Source organism: Strix uralensis, chromosome 5 (assembly GCF_047716275.1).
Source record: "Strix uralensis isolate ZFMK-TIS-50842 chromosome 5, bStrUra1, whole genome shotgun sequence".
Taxonomy (NCBI): Eukaryota; Metazoa; Chordata; class Aves; order Strigiformes; family Strigidae; genus Strix; species Strix uralensis.
Window position 1 is genome coordinate 68,018,590 of NC_133976.1, and position 17,242 is coordinate 68,035,831.

Below are 17,242 nucleotides of genomic sequence, written 5' to 3' on the forward strand. Positions count from 1 at the left end.
TGAACAAAAACACTAATGAATTTTGAAGTAGGAGCTTTGACTGCTTGCTGTTGGCAGAACAGAGTGAACAAGTTTTTCCAAAGGGAAAGCCCAACCTTGGCTTGCAACTGGAATCTCTTGTTCTGCCCCAAACATCAAACAGGTTAAAGATACTTAATAGAACCTGCATGCAGCACGAACACTACCAGTCTAGCAACCTTAGCAGGGAAGACAACACCTCAACTGCCTGTGGGACACATCTTCCTCAATTACAGTGACATATAAACACTGAGAACCTTAAATAAGCTTGGGAAGAAACAGTCAGCATTTAGTTGCTAGTCTTTCTAAAATAACATGTTTATAGTACCCTACATGTATACAGCCTTTAATTCTATGCATTTAAAATTAAAAGAAACAAAATTATTTTGTTTCCTCCTTTCCAATACTTTCAGAGGAAGGAAACAGTATTTTTAGATTTACTTCTGGAAGACCAGGATTCAAGCAAATGTGTGGTTAAAGCATCAGCCATGTGCATATTAATTTTAAAAATATGTACGTTTCTCAGCTACAGCATCTTCTATTAAAGCAAACTGCACCCCTCTCCAAGTGATGTAGTCACTTACATTGCACCCTCATGCTGAGTAGCTTGCCATTAGGCACAGCTGCAACAAAAAGTTTCAGAGAAGAATTTTAGCACTCTACTTAAGACAACACCAGTTACAATCTACTCTTCATACTGATAATAGTGGAGAGGATATTTTGTTCCCTTCCTTTTCTAAAATATGCTTCATATTTAATTCAGTCCAAATTCAGAATGTAACTCTTTGGAAAAAAAGCGACCATGAAACCTGATTATCTAGGAATTTTATTCACTGAAAAACAGATTTTCAAGCACGTGCCAGACATGAAGGACCCGCTGCCTCCCACAGCTCAGCACTACGACCTGAATCTTCTGAAGTAAAAGACAAACGCTCTTAATTCATTCCCTGACAGTCTTCTGCTCCCCCCAGTGGCAAAAAAAAATTAAACCAGGAGGGGGCCATTAAAGAAGCATCACTTGCTCATACAGTACTGTTCTTGAAGGTTCTTCAAACAGAAAATTTCTAGTACTTAAAGGAGATTTTTGTTCTACAAAAATAAACAGTCTAAATCAGCATTCATCTTGAACCTGTATTTATGTAAAAATTTTTAGGAACTGATAAAGCAGTCGATAATGAAAATAGATTTTAAATTGACCTATAATTCTTAAATTGACAGCCGTTTTCTCAGGTTATGATATGGAAAAAAGGCCATCTTTAAAAATAAAAATACTTCTGATAGAAGTATTAGTAGCAATCTTCTGTTTAAAGAAAAAAAACCTCACAGAAAGCTGCTGCTGTGCAGATATCACTTGCCTACTCTTATCAGCATTCTGATGTATCCCTTCTCATAAGCTTCAAAAAGTTTTAAAAGTGAGCATAGTAAGAATAATATTTTCTGAAAGGTGAACCAAATTAGTATTTAAAAAAATAATTCTGACATTTAGTGTAACTTTGAGGATATACCTTAGATACAGTAAACACGTAAGTAGGACACTTCTATATTCAAAGACTGACTGCAAAACTATGTTATTTCAAATATTTTTGGCTTCAAATGCTTTTGGCATCTATTATGCAATTTGGCCTCATCTAACAAATAACTGACCTCTATTTCAAATCTGTACGCCATTTATGCAAAGTAACTTTTAATCCAAGAGTCTTAGAAATCTGAACTCAATGCAAGGAAGCTGACAGCCATGGAAGAGCATAATAGGCGTGACGTGAGAAGTCTAGTCACTGTTAATAGAAGTAGAAAATTTAGCAGTTGCGTAACAGAGGAATGCGACAGCAGTATCCACTAACATTAACATTATAACATTTCAAAATTTCTGATTGAGCTATTGATGTATTACTGAAAAGCTTGATAAAAAGTGTCATGTGCTATTTTCTAACTAAGAAAACACCTGCATGTTAGCAGTTGTTAACAAGTAACACTGTAGATACTCTGCTGTGGCAACCCTTTGACAAACTTTTCAATTTAGTAACAAAAACCTCGAAGAACTGTTGTTTTGGACAGGATAGGGTTTTGTTCAAAATACACACGTCAGGGAGGGCTCGGCAGCAAGCAAGCAGATGGCACAAGCTCAGATAAATCACAGCAGATGACATCAAAGCCAATGTCCAATGCAGTGACTAAATACTTCACTGGAGACTATGATCTGGTTGGATTAACACTAAGAGATAGCCAAGTGGTCTAGATGGGTACAAATATGCAATAGGTAGAAGTTGAAGTTCAAATGGGGAACAGAAAGGAGGACAGGAGCCTTCAAGAAAATGACAGAAGTAGGTAGATTAGATCAAGTTTTCAGATGCTGCTGCTTTGCAGGGTGGAGGCTGCCATACAGAGGGACCCAATCAGGCCAAGGGAAGGGGCCACCTGGAGCTCAGTGACATTCAGCAGGAGGACGGGCCCGGCAGCCACACAGGCTGGGGGCTGCCTGCCTGGGGAGCAGCTCTGCCCAAAGGCTCGGAGGCTGGTGGGCAGCGAGCTGGGCACAGCCAGCAGTGACCCATGTGGTGGCACAATTCCCCACCCCACCCCCCGCGCCACATACCAACCTGGAGAGATAATTACTGCTGATGGCAGTAAACAAAGAGTTAAGAAGCCCCTTTGACGAGCCTGGCTAAGCCTTCCTTATCACTTGGGAAGGGTTATAACAGCTCATCACCTCCTACCGACCTGGGAGAACAGTAACAGAACTGCACACCCAGCCAGTTCTTGCAGAACTGACTGAAGACACCAGAACACCTTGTTGTCTGAGCTAGGCTGGAGTGATAAGTATCTGACAAAAGTCTTGGACCCTATAAACAGGGCACTTGTGGACCACAGTGGGCCTGTGACCAGCATCTCCCCTGAGCTGGGATGCCCTTCAGACATCAACTCCTCGAGGGACCGTCCACTGATAGAGCCTATGGAAGGCCAAGGCAAAGTCGACCCACTCGAGTCTCAATTATCGCCTGTTGAGGAATGCCGAGGCATCGTGAGTATTTACTCTAAACTCGAGAAGAGGGAAATTTTAACTTGGAGCTAGCTTCTCCCTCACCCACCCACTCTCTGCTTACCGATGTGTTTAGGTATACACAATTATTCTCATGAGTGTGGGGACATACATATTTTACTGGATCCAAATACTTTTGTCTGTCTGTGTGTTTGTACGTTTTGTATTTGTGAATGCACATAGATATATGTATAGGTTTAAGGTACCATATAGTAAGTTAGTGTGAATCTTGTCATCTTTGACTCTATAGTTAAGTCACTATTTCAATCAACATATTTTACAGAATTATTTTGTGAATCTTTAAAACAGTTAATGATTAAGTGCTGCTAGTCATTAATAAATCTTGATTTGCTGCTAAGTCATTACCATGTTAATACTTTCATCCACAACACCCCAGCAGCAGAGACAGCCAGCGGCCTCCTGGGCCATACCAATGGGGACACAGCCAGGAGCCTGCAGGCAGGGAGGGATTGTTGCCTCTGCTCAACACTTGCTAGGCCATATCTGTAAGACTGTGTCCAGTTTTGTTGCCCCCCAACAGACAGAGAGATTGATAAACTGTCACAAGTTCAGTAGAGGGTCACCAAGATGGTCAGGGGCTGGAACACCTGCCCTGTGAGGACAGGCTGTGGGAGCTGGGCTGGTTCAGCCTGGGGAAGAGATGGCTTCAGGGGTCCTAACAGCAGCCTACCTGTACCTACAAGGAGGGTATCAAGAGAATGAAGCTGTTCACACTGGAGCATGGCCAGAAGTTGAGAGACAACAGACATGAATGGAAACCAGAGAGGTTCAGACTGGACATGAGGAAAACTTCTTCATGCAGGACACTTAGGTGGTAGAACAGGTTGCCTAGAGAGGCTGTGGAGTCTCCATCCTTGGGACAGGACAAATCCCTCAGCAGCCTGGTTTGAGCTCAGACCTGACTCTGCTTTGGGCAGGAGGTTGGACAAGTGACATGCTGTGTCACTTTCAAACTGAATAATCCTGTGATTACTTACCAGCCACCTTCAATAACCTTAAGGAATGATAAGAACAAACCCCAGGGCTTCTTTATTTTATGCACTGAATGAGGTGAGATACTGAACCCACATCTGAAGATCCAAAACATTAACATAAGTCTTTAAACACTGTATTTAAAAAAAAAAAAAACAGTTATCAAATCTCGCTGGTCCAAACGGAACCCTCTGCAGGTAAGTACAACTTAAGAAAATTACCTTAACACTTAATTCTTAAATTTACCAGAGGTTTAAAGCAATCCAAAAATTCTCTAGCATACATATTGAAAACACCTATATGCTGCACTTCTTCTAAATATACTTAAATGTGCGATGTTTACACAAACTCAAAGCTATCTAATACATTAGAGTAGCCCCAAAGGATGTTACAATAAATGTGGCTTAAACTGATCTAAAGAACTTCTATTTTGGAGTTTTTCCTCTTATTTCCAAGGATTTCTGCACCACTGCTTTACTTCCAACACAGAGAAATAATAACATTCATTATTTTTGCATATTTCGAGGTTCTTACGTGCTATTAAATCAAAGCCCTTGGACTGTCATAAAGTGGTTCTAGCCAGCCTTCGTGTCCCTCAGTTATTCTGAGGAACAAAATAATGCTGACCATCTATAAAGGGTATGTTCTGTCAGTAAAATGAATGCTATCCACATGGACTAATCATGTCAAATGTTGATATTAGCTTTACTATAAGCAGCACTGAAGCCAGTAAGGCAAGGTTTACACAAGGATCAGCATCTTTTGTTACATCTACTGACAATGCTGGAAACCAGTTATAAGCTTACAAAGCAAAAGTCATTGTTGAAGCTTGAAACAAAGGCAGCAGTGCTCACCAATTCAGGAAAGCTGAAAACCATCACACTGAGTTGAAATTAGGTGTGTTTATTAGACCAGCTGAAATGAATGGGAGTTAAAAGTCCAGCAGAGGGGAGCAAGATTTGTTAATCATCTTTTTTAATATTCCTTTTTTTCTCACCCTAAAGGGGCAGGTGCTAAAATGGTGGGATTATCTGAAGTGGAAAAGAAAATTATGTGGTATAAACCCACGGAGTTCATGAGTTTTAAGATTTAATAGATTTCTGAATTTCATTCCCATACATGTCTTTCAAACACATTTTGTAGACTTCCCTTGAGGATTAGGACAACAGTGCAAGAAGTAGCTTTGTAAGAATTTTTCTCCCACTATCTTTTAATGATTTTGAAAGTGTTCATACCAGTGCACTCTGGTTGTTTAGCTTCACTGGCACAGTTTCCATGAGTGTGTTCCACTGAGGAACATAAAACAAAATACTGTTAGGTCAATCATTTTGATATCTCAAAAATAATCAGGATATCAAATATTCAGTACTCAAGACTGAGAACACATTTTTCTTCCAATAATTATAGGAAGATTCACATTCTGAACAGTTCCGCCATTTGAAGGATAAATTCTGATGATCCACATCTATTGGCTACACAAGTGAACACTGCCTGTCAGAACACATGAATCTGATGCTTTTGACAGAAAGAGAATTATTGGTAACCATCTCCAGAGTCATAAAGGATTTGGCACCCTGAAAAACTATCTAGTTAAAAGTTGTAAGCTTCCTTATTCTACATATCTGGGTTCTGTTTCTAACACAGATGACATGCTAGAGTTATTTGTCAGTAACTTTAAACCATAACATCTGTAAATTATAATATCTGCCTCCAGAGTAAGAGCTGCGATGTCAACAGAATCAGCAAAGGAATCTACTGTCTTCAACTAACTTACTTGCTAGATCAACAGCAGTAGGGTCTTACTGATTATTATTACTTGTTACTGTAACTCTTCAATCAAACTTCTATGTTCATTCCATATGAGAAAGCTGTAGAGAAGTGGAAGCGTATTCACCAGTCACAATGCCTAGATTTTTAGCAGTAAGAATGCTACTGGTGTATGCAAGTTAAAAAAGCTGTACACTACTTACACACTGAAATGCTTTTCACTGAAAAAGGGTCCAGTCTTCTAAATTGTAAACTTTTTCTCAATGCCACAAGGCTAGTAAAGCTTTGCAGAGAACCAGCTGGAAACATTTTAAAACTATTAAAAATATTCTTCTTCTAACACCTTTCAATGAAATGGCTCTACGATTTTCATTTAATATTTTAAATAAAATTATGGAGGTAACAGGAGAAAAAAAATTCAGTCTGGGAAGCTAAACTGCTTTCTGGACCAGAAAGTCTAGAAGTGTTAAAGAAACTACAACATGGTGGTGATTAATGTAAAGTACAGGCTAGACTTACATACACACATATGTGTACACCCCCATGCACTCACACTGCAGTAACTCCAACGTTTCTTAGCTTCTATTCCCTTGACTGCTGTGTTATTACTCTTTCATGTATTTCTCATACTCTGTTCCAGCTTCACATAGGTGCAGTAGAAGTTTTCATGAAATTTATGTGAAAATGGAAGAGGAGACTGCAGTCTGAATCTCCCAACATCACTTCAACTGTTGCCAGAAGATGACACATTGCTGCTAATAGATGTGTCACTATAACAAAAAAATGAAGAAATTAAATTAATTTTGTTGAAGTCCCATGGTGATTAATATATTTAATAGCTCTGTTTAAACAAAATCTAAGCTGTTCTTACTTGTTTTCAACACAGATGTTAATGAAATAAAAAACCACATTCAAATTATCAATCAAATTATCAATCTGAATATATCCTGCAAACGAGAATCATTACAGGACACAACTAGGACAATACCTTAGTGCTTAGGATCCCAAGTTGATGAAGTAAAGACCTTAAACTTATGTTACAGGGCAGTGCCATGTTAAGATACCAGAACAGGCTGTGAGTGATCTGAAATATCTAGATGGGATAATGCAAAGCTGGTAGCTAAAATCTCAAAAACAGTCCAGCCTCATGAGCAAAAAGTTCTTCTGGGGCTATTTGGCTTTTCTTCCTATGGGGCCAGGTGCAGCTTTGCACTGACATGCATCTCAGTACCTGAGGTATTTCACTGACAGGCATTGATCACAACATCAAGCTCGTTGCATCAGGAATATGCCCTTTGGCTTCACTTCCTGCTTCATTAGACTTTCTATGTGACCTTGGTTAAGTAAACCTCTGTTTCCATCTCCAATTTGTACCATCATGGTACAAAATACTCCCCATCATTAAAGCAATTGAATGCAACTATGAGATATTGTAATGGAAAGCTGTGGGGAATGTTCTCAACCTATTCTGATCATTGATGCAGTTAAAAATTAAATTCAGCCTAAACCTATCAAGTACCAGTTTTAAAAATCAAACTCACTAGGTCTAGAAAACAGTTAAGAAAGATCTCAACTGCTTAGTGTCTGGAGTACTCCAAAGGGCTCAAGTAAGCCATTCAGTAGCTGGGTTTCCTTTTCCTCTGGACCAGGGTCCATCTGTAACAAACTACATCTTACAGATGTTTCTGTAAGATACATTTTAGGATATAATTTTAAGGATCTGGTGAAATTCCATCACTCATAATTATTTTCTTTGATTCACACCCCTCCTCTTTCTCCCATCCACTGTGCAAATCCTGCCTCCCACTGGCATTGATGTGATCCACTGAGCAGCAGCCAGACTTTACCAGACACATAACTGAAGCTGCCTCTGCAGGAAGCACGTTACACTAGAACCATGCTGTACTCTGACATACTTTCAAAGGTGGCACTAAAGTACTTATTTTGACAGCTTCAACATGAGGGCTACTAAGGATAGCTGCCTTTTCTTTGCTCATAGAGAAAACAAATGTACTGGGCAGTGTGGGATGAAACAGATGGCATTACAAAAAATGCCATTGTTTAAGTCATGCCTTTTCATTCTCTGCTAGGATATGACTACCTTGATGTCTCAGGCTATTTTCTCCAGGAGAAAAAAAAAAGTTTCCTACTATTTCTCAGAAGAGTGAAAAACAAAGAAAAATTCTATTTTAGATTTCCCAGATAAGGTACAATATCTCGTATCAGACAAATTTCTGTTTTGTAAAATTGCTCAAAATTGTACTGCTCTCCTGCTTTTTAAAGACAGTTCTGAAAACCCTTTTGTGTTTCTTCATTCTCAGAACATTTTTACCCTCAAAAACCTTCATCATATGCTGAACACATCTTGTCAGAAAGAACTGGCACAATTTAAAATAGTGCAATACAGTCATTTTGCTTTTTTGTTTTTAACTCAATCATGGGTCACACTTAATATGGCCTAAAAAAAACCCAAACCACTGTAAAAAACTGAATATCAAATATTGTTCTATCAAAACCTTGAAGGTCATTCTGCTAAGGGTGGTACCATGTTTCCACTGATTAAAAAGTCGTTATTTAATTGCCCACATGTTAATTTTCATGTAAATGACAGATTATCTAACAACATGGTTATGTTACGATGCCTATGTAATTCCCTGGAAAAAACCGTACACATTATTACATATAAAGGCAAAAGATACAAAGGGAACATCTGAAATATAAAGACAGACAAGATTTGTGAATAAACTTTAAATACTGATTAAGGGAATCATTTCTATATAAATGGGAAATTACAGAACATGCAAACCTTTTGGTGTTTGCAGTTTTTGGACAAGAATGTATCGCAAAACATGAAGTGCATACAAGTCCTTTCAAATGGCCTGAAGTACATAAAAATTAACTTTTCATTCTTTTTTTCTCCATGGTTGTGCTTTGGAAAAGCACAAATTTGTGATTGACTTAGAAACAAATAAGACACTGTATGGCCCATACTTTCAGTAAACTCAGATCGGTTTTAAGAACACACAATGCAATTCTAGTTTTCTTAAAGCCACTGAGATATTGAAATACTAAGCTATTGTCTCCCTACCACAGTACTGAAGCACACATAAGACTGAATAGCCTAAAAATATTTCAAATGTTGATGTTCTCTGTAGCATAAAATAGTATTCTAGATTCTCTTAAATACGGATGCATGTATATACATAAGGTAAGTGATGTTGCATTGTGCTGAAAACACATGGAAAAAATTAAAGCTTATGTACTATTTTGAGAAACACTCATGTATTTCTTTTCTTTTTGTTCTTCCCCTTTCCTCTTCCCTGTGTTTTTTGGGGGGGCTGGAAATTCTGACTACAAAAGGGAATGGTTTACTCTTGGTCATCTTATAGGAAATGCAAAGCTCCCAACATTTACTTCATGGAAACTAATTTTTTAAGTTTTTATTGATAGACGTTCCCACTAAATACCTATTCATTATTGAATTGCAATGATCTAGTATATGCATGGCTGAAATCTGCCAAAATTCACAGGACTGTATCTAATATCCATTTTAAACCTCCATGTACTAAAAAAAGTAGCGATAATTCTCAGCTCATTCAGCAAGGACTTAGCCAAGCCCTTACCATTTTCACTCTCTCGGTACAGACAAGACGAAGATTTTTTAAAAATAAAACAATTTAAAACATTTTAGATTTTCACTTTAATAAACCTGTTTCTCAACTTATACTACACACATATCGAAAGAACCAATAATGCCTTCTGTATTTTTCCTTAAAAATCTCAGACCCAGTGCTGACATTACAGTCAATTATTTTAAATGAGTACTGGTGTGCAGTTTCTTCTTCATTTGGAAAAGTAAATTTAGATCATGCTTGTGAAACGTAGCTCCATTGCTTCTTCCACTCCATAAAAAAGAAACTAAAAAATGGCATTATTCTCTTGAAAGTATCAGACTGTAGTCAAGATTTGATGCAGAATGCTGACAAGGTTTTTAGACACAACCTTCAGTCTAAAATTGTCACAGGCTCTCCATCTGGCTCATGAACTGAGTATGTGCAATTGTCAGCCGTAGTAAAATCTTTCATTTAGAAAACAATGTGAATGGAAAAAGACAGCCTTCACTGTCTAAAAGATTTTAATCATTCAGAAGATAGGTGGCAGGCAGCTTAAGTAATGTATATACAAGAGGCTCCCCTTCATCCCACATCCCTAACTTCCACATCCTTTTCTGATTCCCACACCCCCCCCGCCCTTAGTTCTGTACAAACATTTATTTTTGAAAAATTCAAGCAGCACAAAGTTTATTTAAACATTATTTCAGCAGTGGTGCTTCCTCAAAATGACTAAAGTCACTACCACGTCTTATGGGTACACTGCCCTCCTAGTGAAGAAGTGCCACACAAGTCAGTAACTTTTTATTCATGTGGAAAACAGAATAAATTTTTTCATCATATATCCTACATATAAGGCACGTCATTCAGTCACATGAATGGGAACCTCAAAGATCCTTCCCAGAGACCTACAGTTTCTGAAAATCAGAAAAGTAGATCTACATAGCGAAGTCATAGGAACTTAAACCTTATACTCCAGTATTTTGTTGCAAGTTACAACATATTAATCAACAATAAAATAAAATCCTACTGACTACTGGCATGTGTAAAATGGCTGAATCATAACAATATTTGAAATTGAATAAAACTGACTATCTTTTTTCATTTTAGTTCAGTGCAATTTAAGTGCATTCTGAATAAGCTTGTATAACCAGCAGCCCTTACACACATTCCCTCTCTGCATATTCTGATATGCAGATATATAGATATATAAAGGTAGATATATAGATATACAATGAAATTAACAAAACTAACATATAGTAAAATTACAGCAAAGTGAAATGTAATATATGGGTGTCAAGTTCTCCAAGATCTCAAATTCACCTCTCTATGCACAATCACCATTAAGATCATAAACACAAGACAAATTTTTCTGCATGCTACTCATGACCAAAAGTGTACTTATACGCTAAATAAAATGTGTATAGACAACAGCCTGTAAAACTTCGGTTAACCTTTATAACTAATATAAGAATTCTTCTTTTTGGAAAACTAACCAGATTCAGCACTTACTTTAAAGGAAAGGATAAACATCTGAAAATTAAAATAGACAATATCAAGGTTATAAAAATAACTTAACTTGAGATGTTTAACACTGCAAATTTCTGCTTTCCTTGAGACTAACAATTGTTCCCTTACAAGACCTGTAAAATACAACATTTTATACTTTTAATCTTAGTTATTTCAAAGGGATATCTCAGTAGAAACATACTAAGTTCAAACTTCTTCAGCAATCCAAACCAGAAATCTCACATTTTTGCATGCTCACAGTGATAGAGGAATGGTGCCAAAACAGCTAAATGCTATTTTCTTTGAATGTGTTTACCTTTTATAACCCTGTTCTTATACTGCCATTCCCATTGCCTGCTCTGCAGCACTAATGCAACCCTTTACCTTTCTCATCTCTCTGTTCCCTTCCTAAAAGGTCCGAAGTCTCCTAGGTTTGCTGTTCATCCGGAAATTGTCCTACAGCAAATCTGTATGGCTTTGTAGTATTTTCTAGATCTCCAAGACATGCAGCTCATGGCACCTGAAGGCACCACCATTACAAAAGGATGTATTCTAGTTGTAAGAGCAGAAACTTAGTATGAGAAATAACATGCTTTGAAGATAACAAGTCAGTATAGTATATATATTTTGCACAACATGGGTTTGCAGTTACCCCTTGCTGTCTGTCTTTCATCATTTGTCAGAGCCGCATGCTAGAATCCTGTTTTGGCAGCCAAAGTGTAGGTTTTCTGATGGGTTATGACAGCCCTTTGCCACAGCAAGGCCTCAATTAAATGCATTATCCTCAGGCTTTAACAAAAAATTTAACTATTACACCCATTTAGATCATTTCCCCCTGAGAACCGTGTATCAGGGGGTCAAGCAAACCAACGTTCAAGTAGTCAAGATTCACACACACCACTCTCCGTCCTGTCTCATTTCCAACTGGGACTGACAAGGCAATGATGAAGCTTACGGGTTTATTGATTTTACTTCTATAAATCAGGTCAACTGGAATCATAACAGGGGTTACGTTTAGCAAGAATCTCTTTTGTCAGGCTCAGTGAATTCACTGACAAGCAGTTTTTCCCATTGTAATTCAAATCTTTTATCCAGAAGACTATTTAAAGTATATACGCACAATCACAACAGGATAAAGAGTATCTGCTTGTAAAAACCAAACAACCCTCCCAACCCAAAAATGTATGTGAGCATTAAGATGTCCAATCTCAATCCACTGATGAACTGTATTTTCAGAAGTAACTCTAGTATGTCACAACTGAAACCTTAAAACACACATGAAGTTCAATCATGGTATTAAATCATCTTTATTCTTTGGAAGAGAAGTGCAATTAGGAACCAACTTTTTTGTGGGGGGTGGGTGGGGTCAGTTTATCAATTCACTCACAGCTTTTTACAACCCAGTTTAGTTGCACTGCGTTAAAGAATTTAAAAGTCATATTTTGCAGCTGTTCTTAGAGAAAATAAGATTTTAAATCAAGTGCAAAAACTAAGCTTTGATAATACTTTGAATCATAAATCCTGCCTTCCCACAATTAATTAAAATTTAATCAAATGTTAAGCTATATCAAACATTAATTTTAGCTACTATAAACTATAAATTTGTTCAGAAATTCCTATTAGATCCTAACAAAGTGCATAATCTCAGTCATAACAAAGAACTAGGAGATGCCTTTTTCTATTTCTTAGTTGGTTGAAGAAACAAACACATGCATATATCTATCAGCAACACTAACAATTAACTTACTCTCTATAGCAGCTTGTGTTGAAACCAAGTACTGTAAATATCCTTCAGCATCGTCTTACATAAATAAAATTCTCTTTCACAAGACTACTCAAACTCCCTCTAACATATGAGATAAACAAAAAAAAAAAATTCTAGGTTTTAAACCAATTTACTAAGAACAAAGAAAATTAAAAATGACTGAGAATAACAGTTGAACTGCTGCTGTATTTAGAATAGTTAGCTAATTTGAAGTCAGAAGAAAAAAGATATATGCCCATTTTTTTGGGGCTTCTGAGCGAAAATGCCTAGCATTCCTGTTAAAAAAAGCAATTCTTTTCCATTAAAGAAATTAATATATACGTACCAGAATTATTTTACTGAAGTGAGCAATGGCAGAGACATTTCAAATAGATACCATTATTAGAGAATAGAGACAAGTATGAAGCTGAGTTTTATCTGACATATCTAAAGGCATTAGAAAGGAAAGAGATGAATATCGACTCACCAAAAACACTGGCGATCTAACAGCAAGGCTTGTCTCACATCTCAAGTTTCCAGTTCCAAGAGAAATCATATGTGCACCGATAGAAAGATGACAAAAGGGCATGCTGTGCTATCCTCTACTTCAGTTGAATGACAGCTCTACTAACAGGGAACTGACACACACACTGCAAAAATCTAAGAGTGGGTACTTGATATGAGCATGCTCAGTATCTAATTTAAAATGGCCTGACGCTTCATCTCAGCATGAGATGGCCTACTTCCAAACAATTTCAGAACTTTAAGTTGAATCTAAAATCATTAATTGGAAAACGCAAAACTCAGCCACTAAGCAGTATTGATTTTTTTCTTTTTTTCTTTTAATCTGCACTGATGTGCATATAATTATTTGCACTACTTCTCTGCAAGGCATCCGACTGCTTAAACACTATCATCATGTGCTTCAACGTAATTACATGATGCCACTGTAAGAGACTGAAAACCTTTTCAGGATAGCATATAATTTGAACATTAAGCAGCACAATTCATAAATCAGACAACAAATCTGTTAAATATTCTCCAAATCATTTTAAGAATTACCCTACCTGGTGGATTCTGGGCAGCTCCTTTTTATTAGGATGGAGAAGGCAGAAAGGAAGGATGGGGAACTGTCTAACAAGTGATTTATGTTGCAAAGTAGTTTACCTCCACTTAAAATCTCTTTATACATAAAGAAACCATTTAGCTTCTTAATGAAACAATTTATTTTTATATAAAAGCAAGGTTATTCACATGCAAAAATCCTATGTCAAAGAAAACAGATATTCAAACCCATTTCCTTTAGAGATTAATATCTTTTAATTCACCCACAGACAGACACAAGCAGTGTAGAAGCATTCCATGTTTCTGTTTTCTCTATCTCGGAGGCCTCTTTCCATATTTATTGTATATTCATTTTTTCAAATGAATAAACGATGTCTTTCCCCATTTGTGGGAAGACAAAAGCTATGCCCCAGGCACTTCTGTGGTGTTTTTTGTTTTTGGTTTTTTTTGGTTGTTTTGGGTTTTTTTGTTTTTTGTTTTGTTTTTTTTTTTTTAAAAGCTTTCCTGTTTATCATTCAGGCTGAAAGCAAAGCCAGGCAGGCTACTTTATAAATGCTGTATTTTAAAAGATACTATATGAAAACCTGAACAGCCCACCTCCTGGTCTCTACCGCAGCTAGGCATAGAAATACTTAACTGAATTTGGAATAAACTCTACCACTTAGAAGGCATGTATCAAATCCTCTACTTTTAGTACAGTGGATAAAGGTTAATACAACATCTGGTAGAAAAGGAAGACATTATTCATAGAATCATAGAATACCAGGTTGGAAGGGACCTCAAGGATCACCTGGTCCAACTGTTCCTGGCAAAAGCATGGTCTAAACAAGATGGCCCAGCACCCTGTCCAGCTGAATCGTAAAAGTGTCCAATGTTGGGGAATCCACCACTTCCCTGACGAAATTATTCCAGTGGCTGATTGTTCGCATTAGGAAAATTTTTCCTCTTGTGTTCAATTGGAATCTCCCCAGAAGTAATTTGTACCCATTGATAAATTATTCTTAAACTTCACTAATGTGTACAACTAAGTTAAAAACAAGGTTTTCATACCTATGCAAAAATGCTGGTATTTAGTATGAGAATCTGCAGCTTCAGCCATAGCGATCTGAAGTCTAAGACTCACAGACTGCACTCCTTTGCTTTGAAAATCCTTTTGGCATGAACACAAAGTATTTACTAAGGTAATTATTTTAACATTCACCCTTGCTCTTTGCCTTTGAACTCACACAAAATGATAGGAAGTACTTTTACTTCAGAAATTCCTTCCAGGCATAAACCCAGAAGTGAAGATGCACAATAGCGCTACAGCACAGTTAAACCTGATTTGCATGAACAAATGGAAACATTCCATTTCATATTCCAGAGATAATATTACATCACTATAAAAAGAAGTTTATTTATAATCACATAACACTAATGGCATTCATTTGACTTTTAATCACATAATACCTTGGTAGTTAGTCTTCTTGCACCAATACCTACAAAAAGTCCACTCTTGCTACAAGATCTGTCTGGGTTGCAAAATTCAGATGAAGTCTACAGTCTACCATTAGGTCGTGAAAAGTCTGCTTTTTGGTAAGAATTTCAATATTTCCTTGCCAGCTAATAAACTCTTTAAAGAAAAGTGAGTATTAAATCATATTTCACATTTTTATCTAAGCTTATCTTCTCTCATCACCTAACTTTTCATCATTTGCTCTGTTATTGCTCTCTGAACTTCCACAGAGATTCAGACTGGTGAAATACAACACTTAAAAATGCAAGATGTCATTAACATAAGAATTGTCTCCTTAGTGAGAAATGTTTTCATCCAGGCAGGTTTGATTTGGCTTCATTCTTGTAAAAGCCATTGAAGAAAGATTAATTGTACAAATCTATATCTACCTAATCAGTAGTTTGTAGTTTCCACATATAGAAGATGAAAGGGAAAAAGCTGCTGCTAATAAAATCCATTAAAATTGAAGTAAACACTGTTCTCTTCTTTCAGGTTTATTCGCCTTTGCTTCCCATCAAGCTGAGCACAAATTACGATCGTTTTCTTTGAGCTAGACAACAGTTTAAAAGTTCAAAAGGTCTGCCCTGAAGTTAAATTTTTGTGGGTATATTCTCCCACAAAAGATGAATTTTCATGGGAGAAAAACCCCTCTGAATTTCTTGGACACCTGCTCAACTTCTTAGAGGAGCTTAAGGAAGTTTCAGGATGGTTTTTGTTTCTTCTTTTGATGAATGTGTACTTCATTCTCTTAATGACCTACAAATTGTAGCTACACTAATAAAATGCAAAGAGGCTATTAATAGCACATAAGAACAAAATACTTTGATTCCACAACTAATGCAAAATGCTACTTGCAAAGAAGTCTCTCACTGAACTTAAAAGGGTTTCTTTACAAAGACATAAATTTGAGTTTCAGAATCTTTACATTTGATAAGAAAGTTTTACAAAAAGTGAGTATAAATTTGACAATTTGCAGTCTAATAAACGTCTCTTTAAAGAAAAAAAAATGAAATTAATACATAAGTAGGAAAATATACCCTGTATATAGGACTTCCAGAAAATAATTATTCTTCTGAACCTGACAAAGCTGGTATTAGATTAAACTCAAACTTCAGACCTGGAAGCTGAGACAGTTTTCTAAATTTTCTGTATTGCTATTGAAAGGATTCAAACAAATTAATTTCTGACAATCATTGATTATGAAAGCTTTGCTTGTGTTTTTTTGTTTCCCAAGGACTCCTTAACTGTTTCCCTAGACCTCTTTGTTTAGATCTCTCTATGTAAATCACTGATAGCAAACTCAAAGCCTTCAATGGACACTTGGGCAACTCCTAGAATGGGCAAACTAAGATAAGGGGAACTCAAACAAGAGGACACAGAGATCCTATATGGGGAGGATGATTTTGCTAATTTAGGAAAGCGGCACCTGGACTTCACAGCGCATGCTCTGGAAAGAAGGTCAACTAGCGAACACTGTGAAAGACAACTTACTTCTTCCCTTGATCACCGAAGACCCTCACTCTATTTTTACTATGCATGCTCGGGCTATGTAAATGAATTCCAGGAACTCATTATCATAAGACACCCCTTTCCAGGAAATCTAATGAATATGTATGATTTGTGTGTATGTAAACTGATGTCCCTTGCTAGTTCTTGGGAGCCCTTATGGTGGAGAATCCCCAGGACAACCCCAGCGCTGATAATAAAGAATACCTGTTTAACAGTTATATTGGATTCTGACTGTTGAGTCAATTTTTTTACTTCACTATCCAGACCAAAGCCTTGTTATCGCACAGCACAGCACACAAACTATGCCAGACTACTGTGTGTTGCTAAAAAGACTGAGTTCAATGAGGCCTAGAAGAGTATTACAGGAATAAGATTCATTTCAGTAAACGTAGCACACAGTTAGAAGACACAACAGAAAATGTTTAATGACTGAGGTGGTGGTGGGTTTTTTTCTTTTGATATATTTATCAAGAAATCAGGTAGTGAATATTTAA

General features: G+C 36.9%; 1 protein-coding gene across 37 annotated transcripts in view; it reads right to left on the bottom strand.

The window, feature by feature from the left end:
* The window catches only part of PLEKHA5 (pleckstrin homology domain containing A5), a 168,977-nt gene that overhangs the window by 94,528 nt on the left and 57,207 nt on the right, over positions 1 to 17,242 (bottom strand). For 2 of the 37 annotated variants that reach the window (XM_074871487.1, XM_074871473.1), the window contains exon 1: positions 6,369 to 6,579. The exons of 32 other annotated variants lie outside the window; for them this stretch is intronic. The gene's annotated coding sequence lies outside the window, so the exon portion shown is untranslated. Of the gene's footprint in view, positions 1 to 6,368; positions 6,586 to 13,124; positions 13,207 to 17,242 lie in introns of those variants that run through there. 3 more of the 37 variants (XR_012629292.1, XM_074871498.1, XM_074871499.1) reach the window with 3 other exon arrangements.